The sequence below is a fragment of the Ailuropoda melanoleuca genome, chromosome 10 (assembly GCF_002007445.2).
Source record: "Ailuropoda melanoleuca isolate Jingjing chromosome 10, ASM200744v2, whole genome shotgun sequence".
NCBI lineage: Eukaryota > Metazoa > Chordata > Mammalia > Carnivora > Ursidae > Ailuropoda > Ailuropoda melanoleuca.
Window position 1 is genome coordinate 24,264,849 of NC_048227.1, and position 23,990 is coordinate 24,288,838.

General features: G+C 46.5%; 1 long non-coding RNA gene across 1 annotated transcript; it reads left to right on the forward strand.

Moving 5' to 3' along the window:
* The first annotated feature begins 652 nt into the window (after nucleotides 1-652).
* Nucleotides 653-23,237, forward strand: LOC109489820. The gene is made up of 4 exons (XR_002142954.2): nucleotides 653-708; nucleotides 3,555-3,600; nucleotides 16,449-16,643; nucleotides 17,650-23,237. It is a non-coding gene; the product is annotated as an uncharacterized LOC109489820 (long non-coding RNA).
* The last annotated feature ends 753 nt before the right edge of the window (nucleotides 23,238-23,990 follow it).

A 23,990-nucleotide genomic window follows, 5' to 3' on the forward strand; every position in this document is an offset into this window, starting at 1 on the left:
AGTGTATGTTATGAAGGTCCGTGGAATGTCCTTGATGAGCAGAATGATATGCTCAGTCCTCATCTTGCTTTGTTACCACTTTCCATGTATATTGGAGATCTTTCCGTATCGACCCATCTAGATATGCCTCATTAAAAATCATCTGATAGAATGATATCATAGGGGCGCCTGGGTGGCGCAGCGGTTGGGCGTCTGCCTTCGGCTCAGGGCGTGATCCTGGCGTTATGGGATCGAGCCCCACATCAGGCTCCCTGATAGAATGATATCATAGGGGCCTCCCACTCCCCCTGCTTGTGTTCCCTCTCTCGCTGGCTGTCTCTATGTCTGTCGAATAAATAAATAAAATCTTTAAAAAAAAAAGAATGATATCATAATTATAGAGAAGTGCACAGCAGAATGAATTTTCAGAGTGAAAAACACCTAAGGTATCACTACTTCCATCCAGAAACAGAATGGTACTCTCATCAGAGAAGCCGCCCTGCCTACCCCTCCCCTCTCCCAACCAAATGGGTTTATAAATAATATGTGCCTTTTTCTTTTGTAGGAGGGGATGGGCAGAGGGAGAGGAAGACAGAGAATCTCAAGCAGACTCCATGCCCAATGTGGAGGCTGACTCAGGGCTCAGTCTCCTGACCCTGAGATCATGACCTGAGCCGAAATCAAGAGTCAGCTATGTAACCGACTGAGCCACCCAGGCGCCAATAATAGGTACTCTTTTTGTGTGTGTGTTTAGCTTCGTTAGCTAAACATTATGTTTATGAGGGTTTTTTAAAAAGATGTTATTTATTTATTTGAGAGAAAGAGAGAGAGCATGATTGGGGGGAGGGACCGAGGAAGAGGGAGAGGGAGAAGCAAACTCCCCGCTGAGCCGGGAGCCTGACTCAGGGCTCAAGCCCAGGACCCTGGGATCATGACCTGAGCTGAAGGCAGACGCTTCACCGACTGAGCCACCCAGGCGCCCGTTTGTGAGATTCATTCACGCCGTTGCATGTAGCAACATGCAGCAATGTCTGGAGACATGGTTCTCACAACTTGGAGAGGCCGGTACGGCTGGCATCTAGTGGGGGGGTCCAGGCACGCCACTACACACCCTACAACTCGCAAAACAGCCCCCCTCCCCCACAACAGAGACTAACTGGCCCCAATGTCAGCAGTGCCGATGTGGAGGAAGCCTGTTGTAGACCGGGTTAAGGGCTTCGGATTTTATCCGGAGAGAGAGGGTGAGAACCCGGTTCCTGGGTCTGTTGAGATTAACTAGACACTGCCAAACTATTCTCCAAAGCGGTTGTGTTCTCTTTCTTTACTAACACCTGCATCCTTTTCCATCACGTGCGCCCATCGTGGTTACCGGTTCCCATTGATTAACTTTATATGGTCTTCAATCTTGCGGCCGCTACACCAACACCAGCTGAGAACCCCTGTAACGACCTGTGTAGACAGAATACTGCATTTGGATGTAGACACGCTCTCTCTCTCTCTTCCACCCACAGATTCTCCTTCTGGAGAATCCAGACAATGGGAACTAGATCGAAGTTTCATTTAAATGTAAATTTCCTTCACCCCCCAGCATGTTTTTTTTTTAAGATTTTATTTATTTATATGACAGAAAGAGACAGCCAGCGAGAGAGGGAACGCAAGCTGAGGGAGTGGGAGAGGAAGAAGCAGGCTCCCAGCAGAGGAGCCCGCTGTGGGGCTCAATCCCAGGACTCTGGGATCACGCCCTGAGCCTAAGGCAGACGCTTAACGACTGAGCCACCCAGGCGCCCCCACCCCCAGCATGTTTAACAGCGAACTGACTTACAGAAATAGCTCCTGTCATTTTGGCTTGCTGCTGCGTATTCACATCTTGTGCCAGTGGACATACGATCTGGGAAGATAAACAGGAATTCCCTCGAGGCATGGGAACATGGGGCAGGCCTCTGCTCCTCCTCCAGCTGGGACTCAAATAGCTGAGTGCCAGCCCCCGGGGGGAGCCCAGGGAGCGAGAGCTGACCCCCCTCTGCCTGCAAATAGCACTGACCAGCTCTGGGATGATTTACAATTTTTTTCCCCCTAACTGCTTCATCTGAACTAATTCCACGTTTAAATTAATCTCTGGTATCTCAGGGTCTCTTCTCTTTGTCTAAAATTCAAGTCATGGATAGTGCTTTGATTTCAAATGCACTGTTTTAAACTACAACTACACAATATGTCTGGCTCATTTCTACCTCGCCTATTTTTCAAGTGGCTGCATGAACAATTTTTTTTTTTTACATTAACTCTAAATGTTACAGGAACAATGAAGTCAATAGAACAGAAAATTTTAAAGGCACATGACATAAAGGAAGACGGCCCAGATTTGTTCGGTTACTCTCAATAATTTTTAAATTTAACTCTGAGCTTTCTGGCGGGCAAAGCAAAAAGGGAAACATGATGCTTCACACAATTTTTTGTGTTCTAGTCAAAGGAAAATGGCACATCTGTAGCTGAGATAATTATTTTCTTGTCCCCAAGTTCTGAAAGGGGCCAAACCCCCACCACCCATTTGGGCAGTACTGGGGTTGGTAGGTCGTCAGGATGGACCTCTGAGGAGGAAAGTAACTTGTCCAAGGCCACACAGCTGGGCAATGCCAGAGCAGGAATGCAAACACTTTAGACACTTTAATTTAGACACTTTAAATATCTTTAACACTTAAGTGCCAGGTACACCTTAGGGCATTTGGTGCAATCATGAGGGCAGGGATAGGTTAAAGTTAACAGAGTAGCTCATTTAGGCTCAATTCGGCCTCCTGAGAGCCATATGACTCTAGGTAATTTAACTTCTTTGGGCCTCAGTTTCTTCATCTGAAAAATGGGTACATAGTGGCCCCAACCTCAGAGGGTACTGTGAGGACTTAGCAAGTTGATGCCTGCGGAGGGTTTAGCATAGAATCTGGCAAAGACAGTGCCTATCAAAGTCAGCTCTCTATGCCAAGAATCCTTGATGATAAAGAAAATATATATTTGGGGGCGCCTGGGTAGCACAGTCGTTAAGCATCTGCCTTTGGCTCAGGACGTGATCCCGGCATTCTGGGATCGAGCCCCACATCAGGCTCCTCTGCTGGGAGCCTGCTTCTTCCTCTCCCACTCCCCCTGCTTGTGTTCCCTCTCTCGCTGACTGTCTCTCTGTCAAATAAATAAATAAAATCTTAAAAAAAAAAGATAAAGAAAATATATATTTGGAATATTATTCAGCCTTAAAAAAGAAGGAAATCTTGCCATTTGCAACAACGTAAATGGACCTGGAGGACATTATGCTAATTGCAATTAGCCAAATCCAGAAAGTGAAATACTGTGTGATTTCAGTTACTTGTGGAATCTGACATCGTCAAACCCATAGAAACAGAGAGTAGAATGGTGGTTGCCAGGGGCTGGGGGAAAGGAGAAAGGGGGAGATGTTGGTCAAAGGGTAAGAGTTTCAGTTATGCAAAATAAATTCTGGAGATCTATTGTCCAGCATGGGGCCTATGCTAAGCTGTATTGTATCACATACTTAACGATCTGCTAAGATCATATGTTATGTGTTCTTACTGCAGAAGGGAAAGAACAGAAGGGACGGGAGGCAGCTTTTGGAGGCAATGGGTAAGTTTACAGCATTGATAGTGTTGACTGTTTCTCCGGTGTATACTTGTCTCCAAACACATCAAGTTGCATACTTTAAATAGCTGCAGCTTTTGTACCTGTCTACATCTATAGCCATATACCTGTTACAAAGAATCCTTGATGAGGCAGGCATGGCCAGCTCTCCGTCTCAGGTGGGGTCAACCTCTTTAACCCTTCTCATAAGCCTTCTCTGTTCCCAGCCCCACACTCTCTGATGGCCCTGAGGGGGCAGGGGGATCGAGGGGAAACAACCAGGACAAGGGCTGGAAATTTAATAAATAAGCTGTCTTTGAAATGGCTGGAAGGTCCCAGCTATGAGCTGTCTGCAGTGGTTTTCACAGTAATACCTTCTGTTTTTTTTTTTTATATTACATTTCCTGTTTACAAAGCCCTACTGCTATGGGCCCTCATCTGTTCGTTGACCCCCTCGCTTCCCTTCTCTGGCAGTTCTGTGAGGGGGAGGATTCTCATCTCCATTTTATAGATGAAGCAAAGAAGTTTCAGAGAGGTTAGCGACTTCCTTAAGGTCACCCAGCAGGGAAGATACAGAATCCAGCTCTTCTGGGTCCTTTGTTGGGCTTTCCCTCAAGCACATGTTGCTGCAGGCTAGTGGTTAATAAAACTGTCTCCGGAAATGGTTAAGACTCAGAGCGAGAAAGAAAGCACATTTAAAAAAAAAAGATTTTATTTATTTATTTGAGAGAGAGGGAGAGACAGAGCATGAGCAGTGGGAGAAGGCAGAGGGCAGAGGGAGAAGCAGGCTCCCTGCTCGATCCCAGGACCCTGAGATCATGACCTGAGCTGAAGGCAGATGCTTAACGGGAGGAGCCACCCAGGCGCCCCTGAGTTGTTATTTTAGAACTACATGCGTTTGTGTTTAATTTTACCCATGGAATATTTTTACTATGGTAGATCAGGAGAGGTGAGCAAAGCACGAAGTTAGGCATTTTCTGGGGTACTGCTGATGTTCTGTGTCTTGAGGGGGCTTGGGTTGCACAGCTCTGTTCCTTTGTCAAAACCCTTTGAAGAGTGTACTTAAAATCTGTGCAAATTACTGTCTGTAATTTCCCTTATAAACAAATACTGAACTCTAAGGAATGATCATCTTGCTGAAGGATTTAGGAGAAAGTAAAATAATAACTACAACTTCCTTCAAAATGCATCAAATAAATGCATCATGAGCAAAGCACTGATTATCTTTTTGGGAAGAGGAGGGTACACAGATTCTTTGAACAAGGTAGTAGGAGGGTTGGACAAGGGAGTGAGCCTGAAGTGCCATTTTCAGAATGGTTTCCACCTTGGTCCTGGGATTCTTTTCCTTCTTTTCTCCCCCTCCCCCTNCACCCCTCATTTCATTCTTGATTAAAGACTTGTAACATTGATGCCGCCCTTAACAGGCACAGCTGTGATTCCCAATTTATCCCAATCTGTCTCTATAAAGTGTATTGCAGGTAGTTTATTTTTAAAGAGACAGAGTGCGCATGCGCAAGTGGGGGGGAGGGGCAGAAAGAGAGGAAAGGAGAGTATCTCCAGCAGGCTCCATGCCCAGCACTCGAGCTCACCACCGTGAGAGCCTGAGGTGAGCTGAAACCAAGAGTCAGATGCTTAACCAACTGAGCCACCCAGGCATCCCAGATTGCAGGTATTCTAGAGAGAGCCCTACCATATTTCTAATATTTGTAAATTCTTCTCTTTTGGAATTTGGGGACATTCACTCACTCATTTATTTATTTATCCACTCATTCTTTCCTTCCTTTCTTCCTCCTGTTTTTTCATACACTCCTTTAATCACTCATTCATGTAGAATGCCTCACCATTATAATTAATACCAAATAAGTGAAATGTGCAATGACACTTTTCATTTTAATTATCACATGTTAAAATCTAAACAGTCTATGTGGTATCATTTTAAATTACAAAATAAGATTTTTTTTAAGATTTTATTTTTAAGTACTCTCTACACCCAGTATGGGGCCCAAGCTCACAACTCTGAGATCAAGAGTTGCACGCTCTACCAATTGAACCAGCCAAGCGCCCCTAAAATAAGATTTACTCGTGCTTCTTTATCAATAGTACATCTGGAGAAGCTTGCCAGGTTTAAATAGAAATGCAAAACACCCAGGTTGAGTTTGAATTTCAGATGAACGATAAATTTTTTTAGTACAAATACATCCCATGCAATATTTGGGATCTATTTACTCTTAAAAAACGTTGTTTCTTCGAAATTCAAATTTTACGGGGCTTCTTGTATTTTATGTGACAAGCCTACACATAGACTTACCTCTCATATGTTACCTAGAAAACGTTAGCACTGATTTTTAAAAATCTTTTTATTTTGGAATGTTTTATAGTCACACAAAAGTTGTAAAGGTAGTATGGAGAGTTCTGGTATACCCTTCACCTAGTTCCCTGATGTTAACATTTTACAAAACCGTAGTGCATTCATCAAAACTAAAAAACTCACTTGGGCACACTAGTATTCACTAAATTCCAGATTTTATTTGGATTTTGCCAAGTTTTCCATGGATGTCCTTTTTCTGTTCCAGGGTCCAATCCAGCACACCACATTGCATTTAATATCTCTGACTTTCTTCTAACATTTCCTATTTTGGGAGGTGAGGCCGGGTGTGTCTATTTGCCTTTGCTTATAAAAGGGCAACTTCCTGCGATTTTGCAAATGACTATTTTAAGTGTTTGTAGGCCAGCAAAATGTTTGTGGGAGAACCACAGCAGAAAAAGAACACATTTTGAGGCACTGATTACTACCGAACAAGCTTTGTGTTTGTTACCCTGTGGGTGTGCTGATAAGAGCGCTTTCCACGTGTACATGTCTTTTTGCCTCTGAGCTGCAGTGACAGTAGCATGCTTTATCAATCAATTACTCTGTGCCAGGTTTTGGGATGTTATTATTGCTATCAGGTCATGGGCCGCATGAGAGCAGAGACGATCTTCTCATTTTTGTAACCCCAGCATGGTTTCTGGAATCCAGTAGGTGCTCTGCAAACATTTACCAAATAAATGAAGTATATAACTGTTCTCCCCAATGCACCACCACCAGTTTAAATGGTGTAAAATTCTAGATTCTCAACTAGTCAGATGAAGCTAAGTGACGCTGTGGTAATAAATGAGTCCCTGACTCTCAGTGGCTTCAGAAAACGGAGGTTAATTGCTTATCCCTGCTACCTATCTAAGTTAGGGGAGTAGGGAGAGGGCTGGGGCTCTGTGCCACTCAGTCACTCAGAGACGCAGGCTGACAGATATTCATACACCTGGTGCTCTGCATTCTGGGTCCCCAAAACAAGGTAAGACAGAACTGAAACTTGTACCCTGCTTCTCAAAGACCTTGGTCGCTTGTGCTGCCCCCCTTTGGTTAGAATTCCTTCAATGGCATCACCTAGCTGCAGAGGGGCTGTGGAGTGTAATCTTCTTGACCTAAGAAAAGAGGGAAAGCAAAGGGGAAAGGTGGACTCATGGCAGCATACATGTGATACGTAGCTAAATGATTCCGAGGTGGAGAGAGATCGTCCATTTCTATTCTCTTGCCTAACCCCCAGCATAGGTTGGCATCAAAAAAAAAAAAGAAAAAGGAAAAGGGGGCGCCTGGGTGGCTCAGTCGTTAAGCGTCTGCCTTCAGCTCAGGGCATGATCCCGGGGTCCTGGGATAGAGCCCCACATCAGGCTCCTCTGCTGGGAGCCTGCTTTTTCCTCTCCCACTCCCCCTGCTTGTGTTCCCTCTTTCGCTGGCTGTCTCTCTCTGTGTCCAATAAATAAATAAATAAATAATCTTAAAAAAAAAAGAAAAGAAAAAAGGTGCACTGTCAGGCTTGTAGGGTTTGTAGGCTGAATAATGTATGAATAANCAATAAATAAATAAATAAATAATCTTAAAAAAAAAAAGAAAAGAAAAAAGGTGCACTGTCAGGCTTGTAGGGTTTGTAGGCTGAATAATGTATGAATAAATCAAATGAATGATCATCTCACTTTTCGCCTGGCTTTGGGAAGCACACACTCTGAGTCATATTTAATTCCCGCACTCTGAGGCTGAATCCTTTAAAAGATCCTAATTAGATTCCTGGAAGAAATAATACCCATCAGACAAACAAATGATAGGAGGTTGCTTGCGGAGCTAAACTCCAGGCTGGGAAAATGTAATAAGAGGGCCTCTCCCTCTGGAGACTAAACAGATAGGAGGAAGAAAGGTCATGCCGATTCAGAGCGGGCGTAATGCCCATAAATAGTGTCCTTCAAGGATCAGCGCCCTATTCGCTGTTGGTCTGAGGAGGAGGAAGGAATACTTTCATGGGATTCTAAGTACACACTTTGTTTCTGACAAATTAAGCTCGAGAGAGTTCTGGATTGTTGACGGGGGTATTCTACATTCTAAAAGGCTGTATTATGGGCAATATGGGAAACTTCAGAGACATTTCTATTCTGCACTTTGGTAAAGCAACAGCAAGGCTTCCTGGGAGGGCAAGAGAAACCTTTGTGTTCTTGCCTATTTATTATTCTCCTGTGTGAATATACATGGTTTGTCACAGTATCATAGGCTCTCACAAGGGACCTCAGAATCATTCTAGAACCACCAGCTCAATTTGCAGATGAGGAAATTGGAGACCATGCAGGTTAAATTTAGCATGGTTTAATATCTGTGGCTGGGCAGGCTGTGCACTGCACAACTTTGAGGGTGCTGTTAATGCAGGCTCCATGTGAATGGCACCTGCTGGGATTGTGCCGTTCGATCATCCTATAAGCTTTTATTGTGAAGAGAAAATGATCTCTTGTTGCTTTGAATGAAAAATGTGTATAAATTTCAAGTACCTTTCAACAGATTATTTAAAGAAGATTAGCATAGCTTTGCAAAGTATGATTCTCACATTTGTGAAGCGTCTCCTATTTTTGTTTTCTTTCTGGAAGTCAGTATTCCATTGCAGCTCAAAGTTCAGACTCGGCAATCAAAGAAGGAATGTGATTTGATCATTAATTAGCTGTGACCTTAGGCAAATCGCTTCTGCTTCTCTAGTATCGGGCTCTTCCTTTGTAATGTGAACATAATATTACCATTGGGTTGGACAATGTTACCTACAAATTGCCCATCCCCCCACCCAATTCTTTACATACAGTGAATTTGTTCCAGGTGGGAGTAGACTTAGACTAAGGATCATGGTTGGTCACTAAGCCAATCAACTGGGCAATCCCATTGCCTGCTTTCCCAGACTCCTTTGCACCTAGGGTTAGCCATGTGATCCTGTGGCCAGTGGGAGTGTTGCTTCCATTTCTAGGATATTTGGGTACTTGAGTCCTTGTCATTCTTTCACAGAGTTCATAGTTCTTGAAGGCTGTGTGCGTCCAGCTGGGAAGAAGACCCACCTAGGCTCTGAATCAGAAATCACAGACCCATTTTCTCCTTCCGGGGGTGCCAGTGGTCCCGTTGTATTACCGGGGGCTAGCCACTTCCCCTTTGGGGACCGTTTTCTCATGTAAAGTGGAAGGGGGGGGTTGGATGGTGCCTGAGAGGTTATTTATTTATTCATTTACATACGAAAAGAGGGGTCTTCAGACCTCATGCCTAACCACCCACTGCCCATCACCCTTTTAGCTGCTCTCCAAGGGGAAGGTGCTAGCTGGCTCCTTCAGAATCCAGGACATCCTGGGCCAAGCCTCACTAGTGGGAGGGGTCATGGTGTCACCATAGCTGCAGCTCTGCTCTGCCTTCTCTCCCACTTCTCCAGTCTGGGCAGGGCTCCAGTCAAGTGCCTATCTGAACTCTTGCGCTTTCCCACTGGGAAACTGGTGGCCGTTTGATTGCACTCTGCATTAAGTTTGATAAGACCTCAGGATTTACATTCAAGGATTGGAGGTCGGGAATTAGGAAGCCTGTTTTAGTCTAGCATTCAAACTAAGTGCTCTGATATAACTTTTTTAAGGGACTTTTACATTGATGATTATTAGTCCAGGTTCGACTCTTAATAAAGAAATCTCCTGATTCCAGTCTAGCCTCAGTTCCTTGTATATGGCTCCCTAAGGAAATTTGAGAGCTGGGTGGAGTGGGAGGGAGGTATAAGGAGATTGACAGTGCTGAGTTTCAGGCATTCCCAGATCCCCAGTCTCAGTGGCATCAAAAAAAACGAGCAAAATCCCAACCCACGCCAGTTCCTACTAACTTTTAACAACTATTTCTAGAACACCCATTTTGTGCCATGTCACAGCCAGCTCTGATGTTCTAAAATCCTCCTACGTTGGTTGAGACTGACACTGAACCCCAAATTCCCATCCTCACAATGGCTTGTGGTTTCCTTTCCTGAGACCTGAACACCAATGGTGGCTCCAGGGGACAGCATTGGGGAGTTTTAGTCTTCCCCATCCCTCAATTTCTATCAGCCCTTTTTTAATATGGCCAGCTGACATTGGCTTTGTTTGTTTGCTTGTTTTGTGAGTAAATCAATGGACGTTTATTAAGTGGCTTTAAAAAAAAATTTTTTTTTAATTTATTTGAAAGAGAGAGCACCAGCAGGTGGGGGGGGACAGAGGGAGACGGAGGGACAAGCAGACTCCCCGCTGAGCAGGGAGCCTGATGTGACTTGAGCTCGATCCCAGGACCCTGAGATCATGACCTGAGCCAAAGTCAGCCGCTTAACTGACTGAGCCATCAGGCGCCCCGACATTGTCTTAATTTGATGTAGTATTTAAACACCTTCATCTTCAAGTCCTTTCTTCCAGAGACCCAAGCCCTTCCTCGTATAAAAATTCTGGGGCTACCTCTGCTGGGGAGCCCCTAAAGATTGAACACTTTCTAAAATAGAATGAGTTCCATTCAGAGAGAATACTTTCTTGAAAAGCGAACATCGGAATGGCACAGTGAGCTCTGGCCTGGCTTCCAACAGCTTTTTTGGGCATTAGCTCTATAACTCGTGCCATTTATCTTAGGCTCCAGGAACACCAGGACGTTGCCATACCTTGCACTTTTAAGGTGGAACTGGCAATTGTGGGGACACGGACAGATGTTTCTAAATTGGCCATGCTCAGGGTATTCTTGCTATTTTCCCCAGGCAGGATTTAAAGCCATTTTTTTAAAAGATTTTATTTATTTATTTGAGAGAGAGAGCATGAGCACGGGGGAGGGGAAGGGGCAGAGGGAGAGGGAGAAGCAGACTCCCAGCTAAGCAAGGAGCCTGATGCGGGGCTCGATCCCAGGACCCCAGGATCATGACCTGAGTCGAAGGTAGACGCTTCACTGACCGAGCCACCCAGGTGTCCCTTAAAGCAAATTTTTAAAAATTAAAAACAGGAAAACAAACAAGGACGCTCTGGTGGGTAGGTTAAGAAGAACTTGATGCAACATCTGTTTCTAGCAGCTTTCTAGAGCAGGTGTTCAAGAAACAGAGGTGAAAAGGTGCAGTTCCTCACCCTCAAGTGGCAGGTGGCCTTGGGGTGCAACAGACACAAAACAAGCAATTAAATACGGGCTAGCCTCAGCCAGTGCCTGTCAGAGTTTAATATGCCCATGAATCACCTGAGTGCTTCTTAAAATGTAGATTCTGAGCAGATTTGGGACACAGCCTGAGATCTATGTTTCTCACAAGATCCAGAGACTGCTGTTGCTTCAGAGTTTTGACTGGCAAAGGACCAGACATTGAAAGCATGGGCTGTGGAGCCTGAGCTCCCTGGGTTCAAATCCTGGCTTCTCCACTTACTAGCTGAGTGAGCTTGGAGAAGCTTCTTCTCCTCTCTGAACCTCTGTTTTTTCATCTGTATAATGAGGATAATCATTCCTACCTCATGGTGTTGTGTCAGCATCAAATGGTATAATTCAGGTTAAGCACTCAGCCCAGAGTAAACGCTCAACAAATGGTGTAGCTGTCATTGGGATAGGCTATGAAGAGCTATTTTAGAATTCTGAAGTTAATGCTACGGGCATTCAAGGAAGGCTTCGTGGAGGTGGTGTCATTTGAGCTGAGTCAGGCAGAATGGGAAGAAGTATTGGGGAATAGCAGGAGCAGGTGTCTTACAACTGGCAGCGTGCTAGGCATAATTGTTCTCGTGTCAAGACTTAGTATGATGTGGGGTTGGCAGAGACTCAGCTCTTCTCACTCCTTCTGCTTCTTATTCCTGTTATCATCCTTGCTGTGGAAGGGACATGTGTGGGGATCTGCGTGGAGCTGCTCTATGCAGTATGCTTGTCACTAGGCACATGTGTCTAATCAACACTTGCAATGTGCCTAGTACCACATGTTGAAATGACAGTACGTTGGATATACTGGGTTAAAGAAAACATGTAAATATGTCAGGAAATTATGTCATAAAATACAGTATATTATTAAAATTAATTTCACGGTTTCTCTTCACCTTTTCAAAAACGTGGCTAGTAGAAGATTTAAGATTAAATACGTGGTTTACATTATGATTCTATTGGCCAGCACCTGCTGGGAGCCACCAGTCAGGTTCTCTTGCTGAGGCTAAGGCAGAGAAATAGGGAGTTCCAACCTGGAGTCCTATGCCAGGGTCTGCTTCTGGTGGCTGGAGCAGCTAGGAGAGCAGGCATGGAATGCAAGTGAGGGCTGGGTTTGAGGAAAGTAAGAAGATCCATCACTGTCTCAGCAGACATTCTTACGAGAGCTGTGTATCCATTAGCTACCGCCACGTAATAAACCACCCCCAAAACGTAGTCACCTGAAACCACAATCATGCTTACGTGTCTGTGGGTCATCTGGGAAATTTGTCGATCTAGACGGGGCTGGGTAGATTTTGACTGTGTCTCTTCATGGGCCTTGAATTTAATTGGTCCATGACGGGGCTTAGCAGCCAATACATGGTAAAAGCTCCCGGGTGATCCTAATGCAGCCAGGATGGAGAATCATTGATTCAGACGCCATAGCAGTGCTTCTCAAATTTGAGCGTGCATCAGAACCCCTGGAGAGCTTATCAGAATAGAAATTGCTGGGCCTCACCCCCTATGCTTTCCCATTCAGAAGCTTTGGGTTAGGCCCTTAGAGTTTGCATTTTTCTACAAGGTCCCTGGTGATGCTGATGTTCTGGTCTGGGGACCACACCTTGGGAACTACTGAGCAGGAAGAAAACAGTTCTGAGGTCATGGTGAGTGGGGACTCCGACCAGACAGGATGGGAAAGTAGAAGCTCAGTCTAGGCCGGGAGGAGGAGGGGAGAGAGAGGAAGTGAGGTAAGAGGTCAGATTTAAAAGTCCTCACTCTTACTTCTTGGAGGAAGTGGCAAAGGACAGTGGGTTGCAGCAATCTCCGGCACAGTTCTGGGGAAACCGAGAGAGTTGGAGGTGGTGTTCAGTTGAGCATAACACAGCCTAGAGAGATTGCAGATCTCTGAGAGAAGCCCGCTTTGGCATGGCACAGCGTCAGTGCGGCCTGGGAATGGTAGATTAACCAAGACTGAGGGAAGATCTAGGGTGAGGGTGGCCCTGAGGGCAGCCTCCCAGACCTGGCTGCTGTAGAAAAATCCTGCAGGGTCTACAACAATCCCCACCCCCACCTTCCCAGGGTTGAGCCGGTTGCAAAGGTTACTGTGGGTCGTTAGAAGTCTGGGGTTGGGAAAAAGCAAAAGCAATCACAGGGACACAAGCAGGACCCATTATCATTGGGAATGGGTTCCAGCATGAAATCCAGGAACCAACACAGTCCAGACCAGCACAGACCTGCCTGCCACTCCTCAGTGAAAAGCAGCAAGAAGAGAAGCCCACATGCAAAGCAGGGCCAGGACTAAGGTCAGGTGAGGGAGGTACGTTGGACACAAAATTTCAGGGTAGTGCAAATGCAGGGTCAGCATTCCCCCTAGCCCCAGTCCCCACGCAAAGACAAGAGGAATGAAACTCCCCTACACTGAGGTCCCACAGACTTAACAGTCTTCCCACCCTGTTGTGGGGATTCTGACACATTCCCTGTATCCATCATGGAAAACGGTCAGGGCTGGGGACACCCTTGAGCTGATGGAAAGGGTTCTAGTCACTCTGTTTCCTGGAAAAAGACTATTTGGGATCAGAAGAGACTAGGTTATCATTAATGGGTAAAGTTTCCTGAACTAGAAAGGGATTGTCAGATCCAGATAGAAAAATGGAAGGAAACAAAGAAACTTCCTTGCTTTGCACGACTGAATCATAGTGTCAAGTTTGCTATGGGGTATTTCACGGTTGGCATACGTGGCATCAAAAGTTTTTTTTTTTTTTAAAGATTTTATTTATTCCACAGAGATAGAGACAGCCAGCAAGAGAGGGAACACAAGCAGGGGGAGTGGGAGAGGAAGAAGCAGGCTCATAGTGGAGGAGCCTGATGTGGGGCTCGATCCCAGAACGCCGGGATCACGCCCTGAGCCGAAGGCAGACGCTTAACCACTGTGCCACCCAGGCGCCCCCAAAAGTTTTTAACAAATGAAGGTTTGTCTGAGACAAGAAAGGGTTTGAGCCTCGTAAGAACTTGGCTGGGTGGGAGGCTCAGATGTGTTATAGAGATCCCGTTAAGACAGATGAGCCCGGCAATGGGTGGGTAGACGCCTCTCTCTGAGAAACTGGCTGAACCTACAGAGTGAGGGCAGGTCTGGAATTGAGCAGATCAGTCCCACCCAGTAATTACATTGTTACTCACTCTGCAGCGTTTACTTTGGAGAGGGAGGGGGCCTGATGGGCAGGGACACTCTCTGGGTCATTGCAGATCCAGGGAAAAGCCTAGACTTCAGTGCTGAACTTACCCCCCTACAAGGAGGCACACGTTTGGGCGTCTGAGACCCTGGTGAGGTACCTGATCCCCTTCTCAGGGAAGTCTGTGGCTCTGGTGGTCGGGGAGGCCACATGTGGTCCCCCGGAGAGTGAAGTCAGCAGAGCCACAAAGAGGATCCACTGTTAACCTGGGTGTGACAGGCTGACCTCACTTTTTAAATTCAGCTCCTCCTGTGTGAAGCTCCCCTTCTCCAGTTTTCCCTGCACTGTGTGCATTTCCCTCTGCAAGATAGGAGGAAGTCAGGTTAGGGAAGGCTTTGTGTGCCAGGGAGGGGGTTGCTATTTATCCTGCAGGCAGTGGGGGCTATGAAAGGCTTCTGAGCTGGGCACTGGCATGCCTAGTGTTTTCCATACCCTTACTCTGAACAATGCCTGGCTTACGGAAACGTGCTCAATACACTTGGTAGGATAAATGATCTTTGCAGTGTTTTAGGGGGAACTTTAGCTCAGCCTCCTTCTCCACTGCCTTAAAGCAAAATCCAGCCCACCCTTCCACTGCAGGATGCTTGGCATTTATTTCTAATAAATGCATTTGATTTTTTTTAGGAAGATTAGCAGTTTAGGCTTCACAGATCTTATCTCTGAACCCACAAATACCTAGAACAATGGGTCGTTTAGTAGGGTTTGACATTGGTCCTCACCCAAAGCACTGTGGTTGGCCTGTCTTTGATTTTTTTTTTCCATGATAACCTTCAAAGTTGATCAGGTTTAATGGAATTAGAGCACTGTCAAAGGCACAGATATCCAAAGATAATAATGCCTTCATTCATCCCGTGTTCAGTCTCCAGGATTCTGTGGGGTCAGAAAGGACTGATCAGGCACTATTTGGTATAACAGAAAGAGATCACTGTCAGACACCGTTCAGATCCCAGATCTGCCCCTTAGTTGCTGTCTGGCCTGGGACTACTTGCTGAATATCTCGTGGTCTCAGCTTTTTTCTTGAAAAGTGGATACCGCCTCTGTGTCTCGCTCACAGAGTTGTGAGGATGGTAAGGAAGACACGTGTTCAAGTGTTTAGGGCAGTGCTTGGTCACATAGTAAGGGCTCAATAAACAGAATAGTTATTGAATAACATCCAGCGGCGAAAGCCCTAGTGATTGGGATTCGGTGTGGAAAGCTACTTGATATTTTTAACCCAAGGCCCAGGAAAGATACTGGGCTAATTCTTGGCAAGGATGAGAGTAAACACTGTGAGACTCACTTTAAGGGTAAAAAAAAAAATTTTTTTTAAAGAATAAAACTCTTAAAATAAGAATCTCTTTCTCCTCACAGAGCTCTCCAGCTTCAGAGATCATTTGGATTTAAGCTTGCAGGGGACGGTGGTTTTTTGTTTTTTAGCTTTCAATACTGGATAGGAGTGGAGGTGGGGGCGAAGGAGGAGGGGTGAGGAGGGACTCAGAGAAGGGAAGGAGGTACTGGAGTCCTCCAGGCGGGACAAGGAAAAGGAGGTTTATGTCACAAGGGCTGGCATTAGTGGTCATGGTACAGATCCCGGGCTCGGAAATATCCTGAGCTTGGTTTGAAGAGCTGTTGCCATTGTCGCCTTGCAATTGTAAATAATTGTGAACAAGGGGCCCCACATTCTCATTTTGCACTGAGCCCTGAGAGTCATGCACGGCCAGCCCCGTATAAGCAGAAGGGTGAGCAGCGGAGGGGGCTCAGTGGATGCCAAACTGCCTGCCCCCATGGACTATCCAGTGACCGTCCCCTTTGGATCATCTGCTTTCCCAGAATCATTCAACACTTGTCAGTCCTCTTGAACGAAGAGAGAGGACGTGGATATGGATGGCACTGTCTTTAAGAAGGGAAAGCCTTGCTGCCCCTGATCAGAGTGGATCTGAATATAACCAGGAAGGCCTTTCCCTATGCGCACCTGTGAGCCTGTCACCTACGTACTCTGAAGTCCACACTGGCTGCCCTCGCCCATGGGCCATCTGGTCCTGTTAGGATTTTTCCGCACAAGGGGGTAATATAATGGCTATCTGGTGTTTCTGCCTTTCCACCATTCTTACTGCCTCTGTGGGAGCTGCCCTTTCCTTTTGCACGGGTTTCCAGTGGGTCTGACACTCACGGTGTCCTGTCTCCCACCACAGGCACGGTACATGACCCGGGCTGGGCCAGAGTTCTTCACCCCCCTCACCTCTGTGATGGACCCACGGTGGCCGTTTAGGAGCTGCCAAAGCTGGAGCTACCTGCCTCCTCTGATTGCACCGAGATGGAAATGGCAGGTCACCCGGAAATAGACCGATCGAGTATTTCATGCTTCCTCCGTCTCCTGTCATCACAACGTAAGATTTTACTCGGCCTGTTCCTCCTCCCCACGTGAATGTTGCTCTGATGCACATAGATCCCTGGGGCTGGTGCAGTTTACTCAGTGACAGGGTCAGACAACCAAGGGTCTACGAACGTGACCAGAAAACCACTTTATTTTACTTTATTTTTTTAGATTTTAATTATTTGTTTGAGAGCGATGCAGAGATAGTGAGAGGAGCACAAGTGGAGAGGGAGAGGGAGAAGCAGGTTCCCCACTAAGCAAGGGAGCCTGACGTGGGGCTTGATCCCAGGACCTTGGGATCATGACCTGAGCCGAAGGCAGACGCTTAACCAACTGAGCCACCCAGGCGTCCCCAGACAACCACTTTAAAATGTCAGAATGTTATGAACCCTTTGGGTCTTACTCAGGGCAGAAATAAGGCCTATTTATAACCTTTATTTGTATTAACTGGGACACCAATGGGTATATTCATTGATTTTTTTAAAAGATTTTATTTATTTATTTGAGAGAGAGCAAAGAGGGAGAGGGAGAAACAGACTCCCTGCTGAGCAGGAAGCCCCATGCGGGGCTCAATCCCAGGACCCCAAGATCATGACCTGAGCCAGAAGCAGAGGCTTGACTGACTGAGCCACCCATGTGCCCCATCACTGCTCTGTCATAGAAACGTGTCTAAAAAGTGAGGAAACATACACTTCTCAAAGAGAATTCGAGAGGAGAGCCTTTAGACATAGAACAACTAAAACAACAACACCAAAAACAACCTTTTGGCCAGAGAGTTCATTTTATTTTCTTTTTAAAAATAGCTTTGTTCATATGTAATTTACATGCCATAAAACTTACCCATTTTGAGCATACAATTCAGTGATTCCCAGTAATGTACAGAGTCATGCCACCATCACCACAAAACAGTTCTAGAACATTCCTGTCACCCCCCAAAACTCTCTTGTGCCTGTCTGCATCCATTCCGCATTCCCACCTCCAGCCCCAGGCAACCACTACTCTCCTTTCTGTCTCTACAGATTTGCCCTTTCTGGACCTCGCCTATGAATGGAGTCATATATGTGGTTTTTCTTACCTGGCTTCTTTCACTTAGTCAGATGTTTCCAAGGTTACCCATACTGTGGCATATACGGATGTTCATTTCTCTTTCTTGCTGTGCAGCATTCCATGGTATGGCTCTAGTATTTTGTTGATGCGTTCACCCATTGATGGGCCTTGGGATTGTTTCCATTTGGGGGCAATTATGAATAATGCTGCTGTGAAGGATTGCATACAAGTTTCCGTGCAGAGCAATGGCTCTTTTGATGATGTTGAATTCTTCTTCACTTCACCACAGAGAAACAGGCTCTTTCTTGGAAGAGTACATAGGCCTTCGTGAACCTTGCTTTGAATAATGGATAACAGCTTCAAACTCATCTGCTACCCCAGAGAAGGCAAAATTGTTATAGGGGCTGTCAGAAGGTCTCAGTCCCTATACAGAAGATTTCCCCATGTCTCTCTTAACAAGGTGGGATAAGAACCAGGTAGGACCCATTAGTTCCTCCCTGGATTGATAAACATACGGATGTCTGGAAAAATCTCCTTTCTCACTGGAGTGGCTATGCAGAGAAAATGTAAAGTTGGCACCCACGAGGGTCCCTTGTCCTCTACGTGGAAGGAGCCTGTTGGCAAAATCCATTCATTCATTCAACAATACTGTTGAATGGCTTCCATACGCAAGACACTGTTCCAGGTATTAGGGATACAGGTGTGGGAGAAACACACCAAAAAACTACAAAAAACCCTGAACTCATAGAGCTCGCTTCTAGTTGGGGAGACAGACCATTAAAAAAGAGGAAAAATAGAAGATATGTCATATGGTGATATGTATTATGGAGAACATTTAGCAGGGAAGGCAAACGAGTTCCTGGGAGAGGAGAGAGGTTGCTATTTTGAAGAGGAAAGTTGGTGAAGGGAGATCAGATTGAAAAGGTGACATTTGAGCAAAACCTAAAGGAGGTTGTATTATCTAAATCTATCTAATGAATTGCCGCAGACTTAGCTGCTTGAAATAACATATATTTCTTAGCTGGCTCCTCTGTTTCAGGGTCTCTCTCAAGTCTTTAATAAGGGGTCAGCTGGGTGGGGGTCTCACCCGAAGGTGCAACCAGGGAAGGATCCGCTTCCAAGCTCACATGGTTGTCAGAATTTTAACTACTCTAGAGCTATTGGACTGGGGTCTCAATTTCTAATAGGGCACCCTCATCTCCTTGCCACGTGGGTCTCTCCAACATGGGAGCTTGGGTTATGCAGAAAGAGTTGGCTACCAAGGCAGAAATTACTGCCTTGCATAACCTAATCACAGAAGTGACATCTCATCACATGTGATAAGTTCTGCCCATACTCAATGGGAGGAGATTATACAAGGGCGTCCATACCAGGAGGCAGAATCATTATGGGCCATCTAGTATGCTGCCTGTTATTCAGGTGAAAGAGTGAGCCATGGGGGAGCTCAGAGGGAGGAGTGTAACAGGCAGAAGAAACAAGTGCAGAGGCCCTGAGGTGGGATCTTGACTGGAGTGTTTAACAGCGAGGAGGCGGGTGTGGAGTGGAACGTGCAAGGGGTAGTGGAGTAGAGATCGGGACAGCAAAGGAGGTAATGGGGGGGCCAGGTTGTGTGGGACCTTTATGACTTAAGTGAGATGAGCCACTGGAGGGTTTCCAGCAGAGGAATGGCATGAGCTGGCATTTGTTCTAGATCCTCGATCCCCCAGTTGTGGTCTGCGGATCACCCTTAAAGCTTGTTAGAAACGCACAACCTTAAGGCCCATGCCAGGCCTAGTGAACCAGAGACTGCATTTAACAAGATCCCCAGGCGAATGGAATGCACAGTGAAGTTGGAACCCCAGTGGTTCTCACCCTGCAGCCAGTATCAGAATCACCTGGAGCATTTCTTGAAACACAGCTTGCGATCCCCCTCCCACCCCCTAGAAGTTTCTGATTCAGTAGGTGCAGGTTGAGGACGGAGATTCCGCGTTTCTAGCAAGGACCCAGAGACGCTGATGCTGCTGGTCCAGGGACTGCACTTTGAGAACCACTGGCTTACAGTGTGCCTGGTGCCAGGACGCAGGGATGAGGAAGACGACGTCCTTCTCTTGAAGTTGTGCAGAGCATCAGACCCTGCTCCTGGCCTCTGGGGGAGGATGACCCATCAGACCCAAAGCTCTTTCCTTGTCCTAAGTCCTAGGAAAGCAGATTTTATGCACTGCCCCTTAAAACCACATCAGTTGTCACCCTGGTGCCCACCCTGGCTCTCTGTTCTATTTGCAGCTAAATCTCATCTCTGTCTCTCCTACCTGTGCCAGAGAGAGGGAGCAGGTGGTCACCAGTGCCCTGCTAAAGCTCTTCAGATGTTTGCAGCCCATTATTAAATCGCCCTCAGATTTTCCTTCTTGAAGACGAAATAATTAGCTACCCTTCTCTGAATCATGGGGTGGAGAGGGTTTGCTGACGGGAGCTACCAGCCTCAGACAGGGGCGTATGTGGTAGAAATTCTTTTTTTTTTTTTTAAAGATTTTATTTATTTATTCAACAGAGATAGAGACAGCCAGCAAGAGAGGGAACACAAGCAGGGGGAGTGGGAGAGGAAGAAGCAGGCTCCCAGCGGAGGAGCCCGATGTGGAGCTCGATCCCAGAATGCCAGGATCACGCCCTGAGCCCAAGGCAGACGCTTAACCGCTGTGCCACCCAGGCGCCCTGTATGTGGTAGAAATTCTTGAACCCGTGTGGGGGCTGGAGGTGAGATGGGGTGGGGGCTTCAGAAGCTAGACCAGGGGACTCCTCATCTCAGCAAGATCCTTAGAAGTGATGCCAGCAGACAGCAGGCAAGATGACACGTCTGGCGTGATGCAGAGATCAGCTGGAGGTGAAGGGTCACCAGTGAGTCAAATATCTTCAGGGGTTATGGGCACCATCAGACACACCCCTGTCCCAGGGCCATCTCCCAGCTGACTCATTCCAGCCAACAGATCGGCCCCATTGGTGCCGATCCTCATAAGAAGGAAGTGTGTGAACATCACAAAGATGGTGTCCTGGCTTGGCAAGGTCAAGGTCAGACTTTGGACCACCTGCGTCTGCCATCTCCTGAGAGGCTTGTTAGGAAATGCAGACCTCCAGACCCCACCCCTACACTTACTGCATCAGAGTCTCTGGAGGAGGAGTCTGAGAATCGGGATTTTAACAAAGCACTTAGTACGGTGATTAGTAATAAAAGCAACTTCGTGTGCTATGTTTCCATTCTGAAAATAAAAAATAGTCATAACGAGCACCGTGCCAAGGGATGAATATAGATTGGCCTGTGGAATCCTCACCTCCATGAAATGGGGACTGCTAGCATCCCATTCAATGAAGAGGGAACTGAGGCACAGAGAGATAGGTCTGAAGTCACACATCTGCTAAGTGGCAGGCAGCACGACTTAGACCCAGGCCTGGCTGATCCCAGAGGCCAGGATTTTAACCTCTACTTTGTCCCTTCCTCCTCCCTAACACAACATTCCCTTGCAAACTATAAAATAGAGTAAGGGGCGCCATAGCCCCAGATTCAATGTCTGTTGTGGGAGAAAGAAACAGATAACCACTAATTGTGAACATACACTAGTGTTTCACATGCGTTTTTCTCACTTTCTTGACTTTACACCAGCCCTCAGAGGGGAGTATCATACCCATTCTGCTGGTGAGGAACACTGAGGCTCACGGGGACAAAGCGGCCTGCCTGAGGCCACGCAGCTCTTTATGTAGGCCAGTCTGGACTGGAATCCAGATCTCTTGCTATCATCAAGCCACACTGCCCTTGGTGAAGATGGGGAAGAAGGGGGTCCAATTCCTATGTGGGGTTACTTGGTCACGTCCGCCTTGGGGAACACACCAGGTCGCTGCTTTGCCTCTTGCCAGACCAGCTGTTTAATTAGCCCAGAGCCTTCTCGCTTCCCCAGAGTTCAGAAACACTGCTCAGGGTATGGGCACAGCTAAAACAGGATCGGAATGGCATGTTCGGGAAGCTGTATGATTAAAACTGACTTAGAAGATGAGTGCTGCCAGCCTGTTTGGCAGAAATAGAAAGTCACCTAACCAGAACGCGTGTTGCCCACATGGTTGCCAGAGACTGCTTTTTGCTGTTCTAGTGCTTTTGAATTATAACTGATATCCTGAGATCTGTGGTTTGCACTGCCTCTCCTAACTACCTTCTTAAGGATCCTGAAAAGAAAACCATTATTATATGTCTGCCCTCTGGGGTTGGAGGGGAGAAGGTGAGGAGCCAGGTTCCTTTTAGAAGCTGTGTACTGTGGTGAGCCCAGAAGTGTCCCCAGGAGACGACTGAAGACTTATCTCATGATCAACTCTAAGCACCGTTCTGCCTTAGGGGGGTCTGAATCCTGGAACCAACTCATCTGCCCATCGGACACCTCCCTACCACCCCTGGCCATGTCCCATAGCCACGCCATTATGGGCGTGTCATTTTGTCTCCCAGAATGTCTTTCCTAGAGAACCCCATCGTCCCCCTCTCTGCGTGGTCTTCATGGGACAGTGGCTCATGATCTCTGCTCACCTGGTCTGGGTGGACTCAAGCAGGGTGCTGCCCCCTCTGGACACAGTGCTTGGTCCAGAGGTGGGCACTTAACCCAAACAGGACCAATTCGAATTTTTTCCTTAAGATTTCATAAAAAGTCTCTCTTACTTCTGGAGCATAAACTATTAAAACAGAAACTCAAGTCCACTACTGCCCATGTTTCTGCCTCGTGAAGCAAACCTACTCCAGGAGAAAAAAAATCCAATGTTCAGAGAAAAGCTGTGGCGAGGTGAGATATGGGGAGAGTAAGGCCTTGTGACTTCTTTTGCATCTCTAAATCCAGCCACGGCTGTAGGATTTGCCCTTGGACTTCCCAGGTAATGAGCCCGTACATTCTTTTTAGCTCGATCCGGATGGAATGGAGTTTCTTCCAGGAACCCTCCATAATACGCATCTGAGATTCAACATATCCAAATAGAAAACCCCGACTTCTCCCTCCAGCAAACCTGCCTTCCTCCAGCCTCCCCTGCCTTCCACAACCTCCCTCACTGCTCATTCAGTGCCAGCCATTGATTCACTGCCATGAGCATAGTTCAGGCTCAAAGCATTTCACACTTGGATTGATGCAACGTCCTCCCTGCCTCCAGGCTTGTCTACTCCAAGTCCACAGACAGACAGACAGACAGACACACACACACACACACACACACACACACACCCCTGAGAAAATCCTTCTGGGCCTGAACCTTCCCGCTCTTCTGTGGAGTAACTCACCCGGCTGCAAGGCATTTGGCCTCTCCCATGTGTTGAACTTCACCTGACGCCATCCTCCCCTCTCTCCAGCCAGAGAATTACTTGTCAGTTCCTACTCTCACTCCTAAGCTAATGCACACATTACCTGCAGGGGTTCCTAATCCTTTCTGTGCCATGGACCCCGTGCTAGTCTGCTGCAGCCTATAGATCCCATCTCAGAATAATGTCTTTAAATCATAGAGTGGAATACATAAGATTATAATGAAATGATAGTTCTATTGGTATATACTTATCAAAATATTAAAACTAATTTAAATATGGTAATGTAGGTGCTTCTTCATTAATGCATTAAATAGATCTAATAGTTGTGATTTTTATTTTTTATTATTATTTTTTAATATTTTATTTATTTATTTGACAGAGAGACAGCCAGCGAGAGAGGGAACACAGCAGGGGAGTGGGAGAGGAAGAAGCAGGCCCCCAGTGGAGGAGCCTGATGTGGGACTCGATCCCGGAACGCCGGGATCACGCCCTGAGCCGAAGGCAGACGCTTAACGACTGCGCTACCCAGGCGCCCTTAATAGTTGTGATTTTTAAAAAAGATTTTTTTTATTTGTCAGAGAGAGAGAGAGCGCGCAAGCAGGGGGAGCAGTAGCAGAGGGAGAAGCGGGCTCCCTGATGGGGGACTGGATTCCAGGCCCCTGGGATCATGATCTGGGTTGAAGGCAGACTCTTAACTGACTGAGCCACCCAGGTGTCCCATAGTTGTGATTTTCAAGCAGTAAAGAGTGTAAATAGAATTTCAAGTTATTCACCACAACTGTAATGTGACGTGAATGTATCTGATTTCTATTGACTTCTATTTCTATTCTACTCTATTTCTGTTTCTATTGGTGACAACCCCAGGTAAATGTTAGTACTGTTGTGGTTTGTTGCCTGCATCTGTAATGAAAGGAGATACTGAATTTCACGTAGAGGTTAGTGACAATAGAGATGTAACTCTTTTCCTTCCTGAGTTCAGGAACCCCACAGAATTCTGAAGTAGGGTTTCTCCCGAGACCT